Consider the following 8,243-nt stretch of genomic DNA (forward strand, 5'->3'; position numbering starts at 1 on the left):
CTACAATCGACAAACAACACTCAAATGTCTGTCTGTGCCACATAATCTGATTACAGCATCAGAATGCATTCAATTTCACTGATACAATCACACTGTGTAATACAACTAGCATGCTACATTACATACAGCACCATTTCAAAGGCTTCAACAACCATTTATTTGAAAGTACCACATTAAAAATCTACTGACCCCAAAGTAGTTTATGAGTGGGATTCACATGTGCGCCATGTCATGTCATGTGGAGGCCAAGGCAGAATTCTTTCTTTAATGACAGTAACTTATCACATGGACATTCAGGATAATTATAAAGTTTTGTGGCTTTGTTTGAAGTTTGTTCAAGTGATCAGTGATGACTGTGGCCTATCTGATATCTACCCTGATTACTCTGCTAATAGTTAAGTTAGCTGACTGAGATAACAGTGTGCAGGTTTAACTATGTCCTTTGTGTTCATTGTTATTCTTGGATCTAGATCAACCATACCACACCAAATAGGTGGGGGGTGGGGTGGGGGGGGGGGGCAGAATGACATAACAGCGACAGCCGTGAGAGCGAGAGCGAGGTGCAGCAGGCCTTGAAAAATGTGTGGAAACGGCGTAGCATTTGTTGTGCTGTCGGCCCTGCGATTTGATAGACACTATCCGCTTTCACAGACGAGCCTCTCTGTCGCTGAAGACATTCGCAACTGCTGCCAAGACCCAATAAATCACGCAGTATCAAAGAGGCCATGTAACGGTTTCTACATTTCAACATATGTGGAATCAGAACGTGTCTGTCGTCAGTGGGAGCCACTCACCAGGCCCTGCTGGCCGCTGCAGACCTCTCCCACCCTAATGCGCACCATATGTGGTGTGGATTGCAAGGCCTTACCTGCTGCCTCCCAACGCTTACAAACGAGGTGAGGTCGACGTTGTCACACGCTTTAATAGTGAAGGATTAGGCCTGTACACTAAGATCAACAACCGGCCTAAGTGCTGTTTGCTCCATTTTTAAACATTCAGTAAAGAGGACTGGGGATGTGGTGTCTTTTGATGAAAACCTTTTAAATTCTTAACTAATTACATGTAAATACATTTTTTTGTATATTATTTTTGCTTAATCTTTGTGGATACTACTGATCCTTTAGATTAGATAATACATATAAAATCCTTGCTTAGGACATTATACCTCAGGATGTATAATGGAGCTTTAGTAAATGGTCATTTTGGAGCTGGCCTGAAACTAAACAGGCCTACCACTCTAAAAGCACTGCATGTATTTAGTACCATGTAAGTGCAAGCCACATATATGCAAATATTGCATATCTAAAGAAATACAAGGCAGTACATCTCCCTCCAATCCTTAGTGTCACACAGTTAAATGCAGGGTATGGGAGTTGTTGGGATGCTAACTTATATCAAGAGAGACAAACATTTAGCCATGTCTAACCATGCTAGTAAGAGCCTATCCATCTTGTTGTTTAAGATGGCTTGTGCTTGTCATCTATGGTTTTAGGTTCCCCTCACGACTGATCCCACTACTTTTGGGTATGTATCTCTTTTCCGAGGCCTAGGGCACCCCTGCTGGGTTGCGTTTAAGTTTTGTGCTCCATCTCGCTCCAAGATGATCTGTTCCCCCCCCCCCCCCTCGCCCCTCGCGGCGATAAGAATCAAACCGCTCGCTCGGCCATAAGAATCAAACCCCGCGGCCATTTTACAACGTTGTCTTTCAGAATGGCCTGTCTGTGGCCACTCGACACCACTGACCCTGATGAGTGGTGTCAATGCATTTGTTCTTCATTATCCTCTCCCTTCTCAGCTCTATATTCAGAGTGGTTAGCGTCAGGCTCAAAGTGTTGCTCGGGGCAGGTCCTATATATAAACTGTGACTGACCAACTGCTGAGCAATGCCTATTGTGTTTTATGAGAGAAGATACTAACATCAGGAGGTTCATTCTTTTGTCTTACCGTCATAGACCTGCCTCATTTTTATGTTTATGAATAATATCCACACAGACAAACATGAGGGGAAAAAACTATCTGATGTCTTAACGCAACATTCATGCCGTGTCTGACGTCTCCTTTTGGTGCAGTACAGGCAAACTATTGAACTCCAGAAAACATTTAGTTTGTTTGTTTTACAGTTATGACCTACTTTGACTTAGAAAGCTAGCTTTCAACTTATGTTTTTGTCTATTAAGTAAGCTACAGTAAAGCCTTTTTAAAACATGATGAAACAGCATAGCATACTGGCTGTGTGTCTGTCCAAACCAGTTTGACTGGATGAAATCATCCGTCACTGCATTATGATCCCCAGATTAAGTTGTCTGTTATCAAAGAGTCACCGTGAAAAATAAATGCGTTTTCACCAGTTGTTTATCGGCGGCAGCGGTCCTCGGGTAAATGGTTTTATATCAGGACAGTGGGAAAAGGAGCATTTGGACATGATCTATGTGATGCTACAGCTGCTGCCATGTATAGAATTACCCTGATGTAGCACTTCCAAGACACAGATAGCATTTCAGCCCTTGATAGTTTTGGGTCCGTTTTTTCCACAAATAAATGCACTAGCACAGGGCTGAAATGGTGCTGTGAGATACCTGTCAACATCATTTTCCATTGTTTCACTTGTTCTTCCTTTGCCTTTGTCACGATTCGTAGACGCGCTGTGATATAGATATTGAGTTTTGAAGGGAAATTGTAGATTTACACATGTTTTGTGGATAGACAAGAACAAGTTTAACTTTATACATTTTAAAACCATAACCATAACCAAGGATTCAACAGCAATTTTTCAAAACAAATCAAATATCATCAACATTTATTCTTCTATGATTACTGTGGCAATATTGTATGCATTTCCTGGCATAATGCACAAGTTGGACTCTTCGTTTCAGAAAAACAGGGTTTGCTTTGAAATAAACTGAACGTTAACACTACTGATCCTGTCTTGTATGGCTAAGCAACTGAGAGTATACTGGTGTCGCAGTTTTCCTAAGGGGTTGCGGACCATGACTTTTGGATGGTGAGAATTCCAAGAAGGAATGTAAATGATAGGGAATCTGCAAGTCTCTCAATTTCACAGATCCTCGGATTAAAGGTTCAAGTTCCAGCTGACACTCCAAAGTCTTGTTTCCATGTCAAGACTTAAGTAATGGGGCTTGGATGTCCTGAACATTTTATTTAGCTCACATGATCCAACTGTTAAATCCTTTTGGATGATGCTGACAAATATTTCTGGACAAGCAAATATGTCACCATGTTCAGGAATGAGGCTAAACATATTTCACTTTTCACTTGTCTTTTTCTTGGCACGAACAGTGGTTGTTTGTATGTTTTTTTTAATCTTTTTTTGCTTCAATGGTGTTAAACAGTTGGTTCCACATTGTTTAAATACACTCTCAAACATCAACATGACAGGATATGAAATGTTGCAGCATGTACATCCAAAACTTTCAATGATAAAATGTTGACACAGTATATTCAGTCATTACGGAGAAATAACCAGTGTTTATACATCAAGCAATAATTCAGAGTATAACCGTTTACATGTTGGCATAGCTCTGTAAGCATGGTGCCTTGTGGTTTACTCAAGTGAAAGTAACACTAATCATGTCCTTCGTTGTACTGTATCAGTCAAAATAGACAAACGCTGCTTTCCCTCGCCTCGTTCGCTATCTAAACAGACTATTTCTGAATGCCAAACCAACCCCCATTTGTTTTGCTTTGGCTTAATACACTGTAACACTGTAGCTTGTCTTGTGGCAAAGGGGAAAAAAACGACCAGAGCACAAAAAAACGCTTTTTCCCTCGACAGAATTGCTTCCCTCTGTCCTACCTGACATTATTTCCCATGTTCCAGTAGAACAAAGGAAAGTGAGAGACCTCGCTCCCCTCTCCAGCACTGGTCAAGGTGACTTACCAAGTTAAAGGCGGTGGTCATCGATTCCTGTCGGGCCCTCTTCTCTCCACTATCGGAGTTAACTTCATTATTACCTGACCTCCGTCCCGGCTGAGGTGACAGCAGTGCTTACCTCGGCAGAAACACTCCTGATAGGTCATCATTATCAAATTATCACCAGCCTCCATTACCGAGGAATTTGTCAAACGCTGTGGTCAGTGTCTTCCAGGGACTATTTTTTCCCCTCTGCCGAGTGTCCGTTCCTCTCTCCACCGTCTGCTCTCTCTGTTGCTGAGCACAAAAGTACATTGGGTTCATAGGATGCAGAACTCACACGTTACAAACATAACATGCAACATGCATTTCCATTTTCGGATATCTCCATGTTTGAAATAAGACATAAGGATCACAAGGATTCAAATAGTTCCAGTGAGATATTTCATGCAACCCGCATAATGATTTAGTATTATTCCGAAATTACAAATTACACATACAATTATAATAAAGAAATGAATAAACAAACAAGGGGAAAATATCGATACTGACCTGGAGGGTATACTTGTTTTGATACATTTTTGTCAGTAAATAGCCTCTTGATTCATTGCATTTGTCACTTGAAATAATCATGTCAATACCTTATGAAATCACCAATACATTGACTCAAACAACATTGCTTTCCATTAGCCTTGGGCTAATGAAAAGTAATCCTTTCAGCATTACTTCTGACAAAAAGTGATCTAATATAGACCCTTAATTAATTCATAACTGACAATAATCCACAGTGTTTTAATGTAAGCATTCTTTTTTTCAGGACTAAATCTTTAGTCTTTGAACTAAATCTTCCTGTTATCCATGTTTTCTTTTTTTTTTGGGGTGGTGTTGAAAATGTGATCAGCCACATGAGTGTGTAAAACAGACGTGTCGGCGTGACACCCCCACGCTGTGCTGGACCAAGGGAAAGCCCCCAAAAAGAGCCCACGGAACAGCTGCAGCAAATTGCCAGATTGATTAACTTGTGTGTCAGCTTCAGCTCACTGACAATAAAACTCCATACCTCAGGGAACGGACTGAGAGATGACATGTCAGACAAACACACACACACACACACACACACACACACACACACACACACACACAAACACACACACACACACACACACACACATATGCACACGTACATAGTATGAACACACACACACATGCACATATGCATGAACACACTTATGCAGACACTACACATACACCCATATACTACACATACATGCACACAAACTCACTCCATGCATACGTGCACGCGCACACACACACGCACACACACACACACACACACACACACACACACACACACACACACACAGGCACACTATCACAAGAGAAAGCACCACATAATAATGTCAGGCACATACAACACAACACTTAATATCTAACAACCCCATTGTAGTGAGGGGCGAGCGTTTCTACAGCAGTGTTATCCCTGGGGAGGTGTGAGTGTGTGAGTGTGTAGCCGGTTTACTTATTGGCCTTCAGCGCCGGCTCATGTAAATGACTGCAGCCGTAATTGAAAAGGAAGCTCTCGGGCGTGTTTGGCCACTTAATCCATTTAAGATCATTATGGGAGTCGTCAATTGGCTTGACCCAGCTGCAGCGGGGACCGGGAACAATGGAGCTTTCTCTGCGCCGCCAGTCGATCCAACAGCCTAGCCAGGTCAGAGGCTAATGAATGATTATTTCTCACTTTGTAGCCCGGCTGGAAGTGGGGGCCCCCGTGGGACCCCGGGCCCTGTCCCCACGGACACACACGGAGCATGTGGTGGGGGGCCGTGACAAGCACAAATGAGGCCAAAAGACCAGCAGCCGCAACTGATACAGATTAATGAAGCTAAGCTCGCGGTAATCATATAGCTTTCCACCAAATTCCACCAAAATCCCACTATCAATGACAATGTTCTAGTTTTCCCACACCATGTAATAATAACTAAATGCCCTTTTTGAATGTGAGGCAGGCTTACAATCCGCTTGTGTAAATACTGTATTATATATAATATTTAAATATAAATATATGATAATTGACATTTTAAACGTGTGAGGGTGTTCATTTTAGTTGTGTATCACAGGATAAATAAAACTTTACCTTCAATGCTTACCAGATATCCTCTTATCATCTAAATGCCTTTCTGAATGTGTGTTAGGTTGCACACTTTAGTTGTGCTAACACAGAATAAAAGTTATCCTGTATCATGTATACGTTTTTATTGTGATAATCTTATCAGTGGCCTGAGAGCGAGGTGCCCCATGCGGCTGGGTGGAAAGTCGGTCGAGAGGAAGAGGAACTGGGCAGCCGCTGGTGGCGTGGACAGGATGGGGCCTGGGAGGCCGGCCCAGCCTGAGGAAGAGAGGCCAGGAGGGGTCGGGGTGTGGAGATCCCTGCCTGGACCACAGGAGCGACACAGCCAGGGCTGGCGCAAGGGCCAGGCACGCCATGCTGCAGGAGTTGTGTGTCTCTCTCTCACACACACACACACACACACACGTGCATACACACACCCATGAGATCACAGATACATATACATTTGCGTAGATGAGATCACACACGCACACCCTGTGAGAGCACATAAAAATACATACATAATCATGTACAGTACACATTGTACACAAACACACACACACACGCACACACACACACACACACACACACACACACACACACACACACACACACACACACAGACACACGCGCACACACACACACACACACACACACACACACACACATCATCACCATAGAGGGGTGTATGCACACTTTCAAAGACACACAAACAAACACACATGGACTCACACACATCCAAATAAACACCACACAGTAACACACAATGCCCTCTTGTAGCTGGAAAAAGCCACCTCAATTTATTCTTGTTGTCAACAGTTGTTATATCATTTGTGGTCTCTCTCAGAGGTGCCGTATTGTGCAAGCTGGGGAATTGAATGTCCAGCATTCAGCATATGAAAAGAGGAAGTGTGTGCTCAAGAACTCTCTGAGAAAATCGGCATCTGAAATAACACATTAACATTGTCTTGGGGACATATTGTCATACACTGAAATGACTAATTGCTTCCAGGTTATTTGGTGCCATTTTTATCACGGGGTCTAAACCATGCCGGACAAAAAGGTCTAAGTACAGTTGTGCCGCACCAACGTCTGTCCCAGACTATTGTTTTGCAGAGCTCCGTTTGAAGTCAGAGGGACTTCCTGTCCAACTCCTGTATGAGCCATTTGTTTATGTCAACTTTTACTCTAAATCACTTAACACATCAAAGAGCTGCGCTCTGTCCAACACAACAATGAGGGTCATGCCAACATGATGAATGACGAGGATGCAGACAGGCAGAAAATGTCTTCCTCTCAGTGCTGATGGAGTCTGGCAAATTTGAAATGATGCAAAATGTAAACAAAACTAAATGGAAAAATAAAATACAATTTGTAACATTTATTTGGACAAAAATAAAGACATTCATATATTAATATAATATATTCATATTAATGTTTTGATTGTTATAAAATAGTAATAATACAATCATTTAGAGAGAAAAACATTAATTTGCAGTGTATTTACTGTGTTATAACATAATTGAATAAACATATTACATAGTACGTATTGCATACATATTTTGTATTGTACATATTACATACCTACATATTTTGTGTGCATTATATACATACATACATACATACATACATACATACATACATACACTATCAGTCAAAAGTTTGGAGACACTTAAAAATGTACATTCCACTCCATTATAGACAGAATACCAGCTGAGATCATTTGCATTGTTTTTTTACTCAGGGCAGCAGTTTTCAGATTACATCATGTGCTTACATAATTGCAAAGGGGTTCTCCAATGTTTTCTCAGTTAGCCTTTTAAAATGATATCAGATTAGTAAACAGAATGTGCCTTTGCAACATTGGATGAATGTTTGCTGATAATGGGCAATGTAGATATTGCATTAAAGTCGAGACAGTCGAGAACCCTTTTGCAATTATGTAAGCACATAATGCAATATGAAAATTGCTGCCCTGATTAAAAAAAAACAGTGCAAATGATCCCAGATGGTGTCTATAATGGAGTGTATTTGGACATTTCTAAGTGTCTCTAATCTTTGACTGGTGGTGAACATACAATAGAGTCAGACAGATACACAGATAGATAGATAGATAGATAGATACATACATACATACATACATACATACATACATACATACATACATACATAGATATGATTTAAATAACTCCAATAACTTCAAACATACTTTTACAATAACATTTAATTTCCATCATTAAATCTCTAAAATAAATATCTGCG

The sequence above is a fragment of the Alosa sapidissima genome, chromosome 14, assembly GCF_018492685.1.
Source record: "Alosa sapidissima isolate fAloSap1 chromosome 14, fAloSap1.pri, whole genome shotgun sequence".
In the NCBI taxonomy this organism is placed as follows: Eukaryota; Metazoa; Chordata; class Actinopteri; order Clupeiformes; family Clupeidae; genus Alosa; species Alosa sapidissima.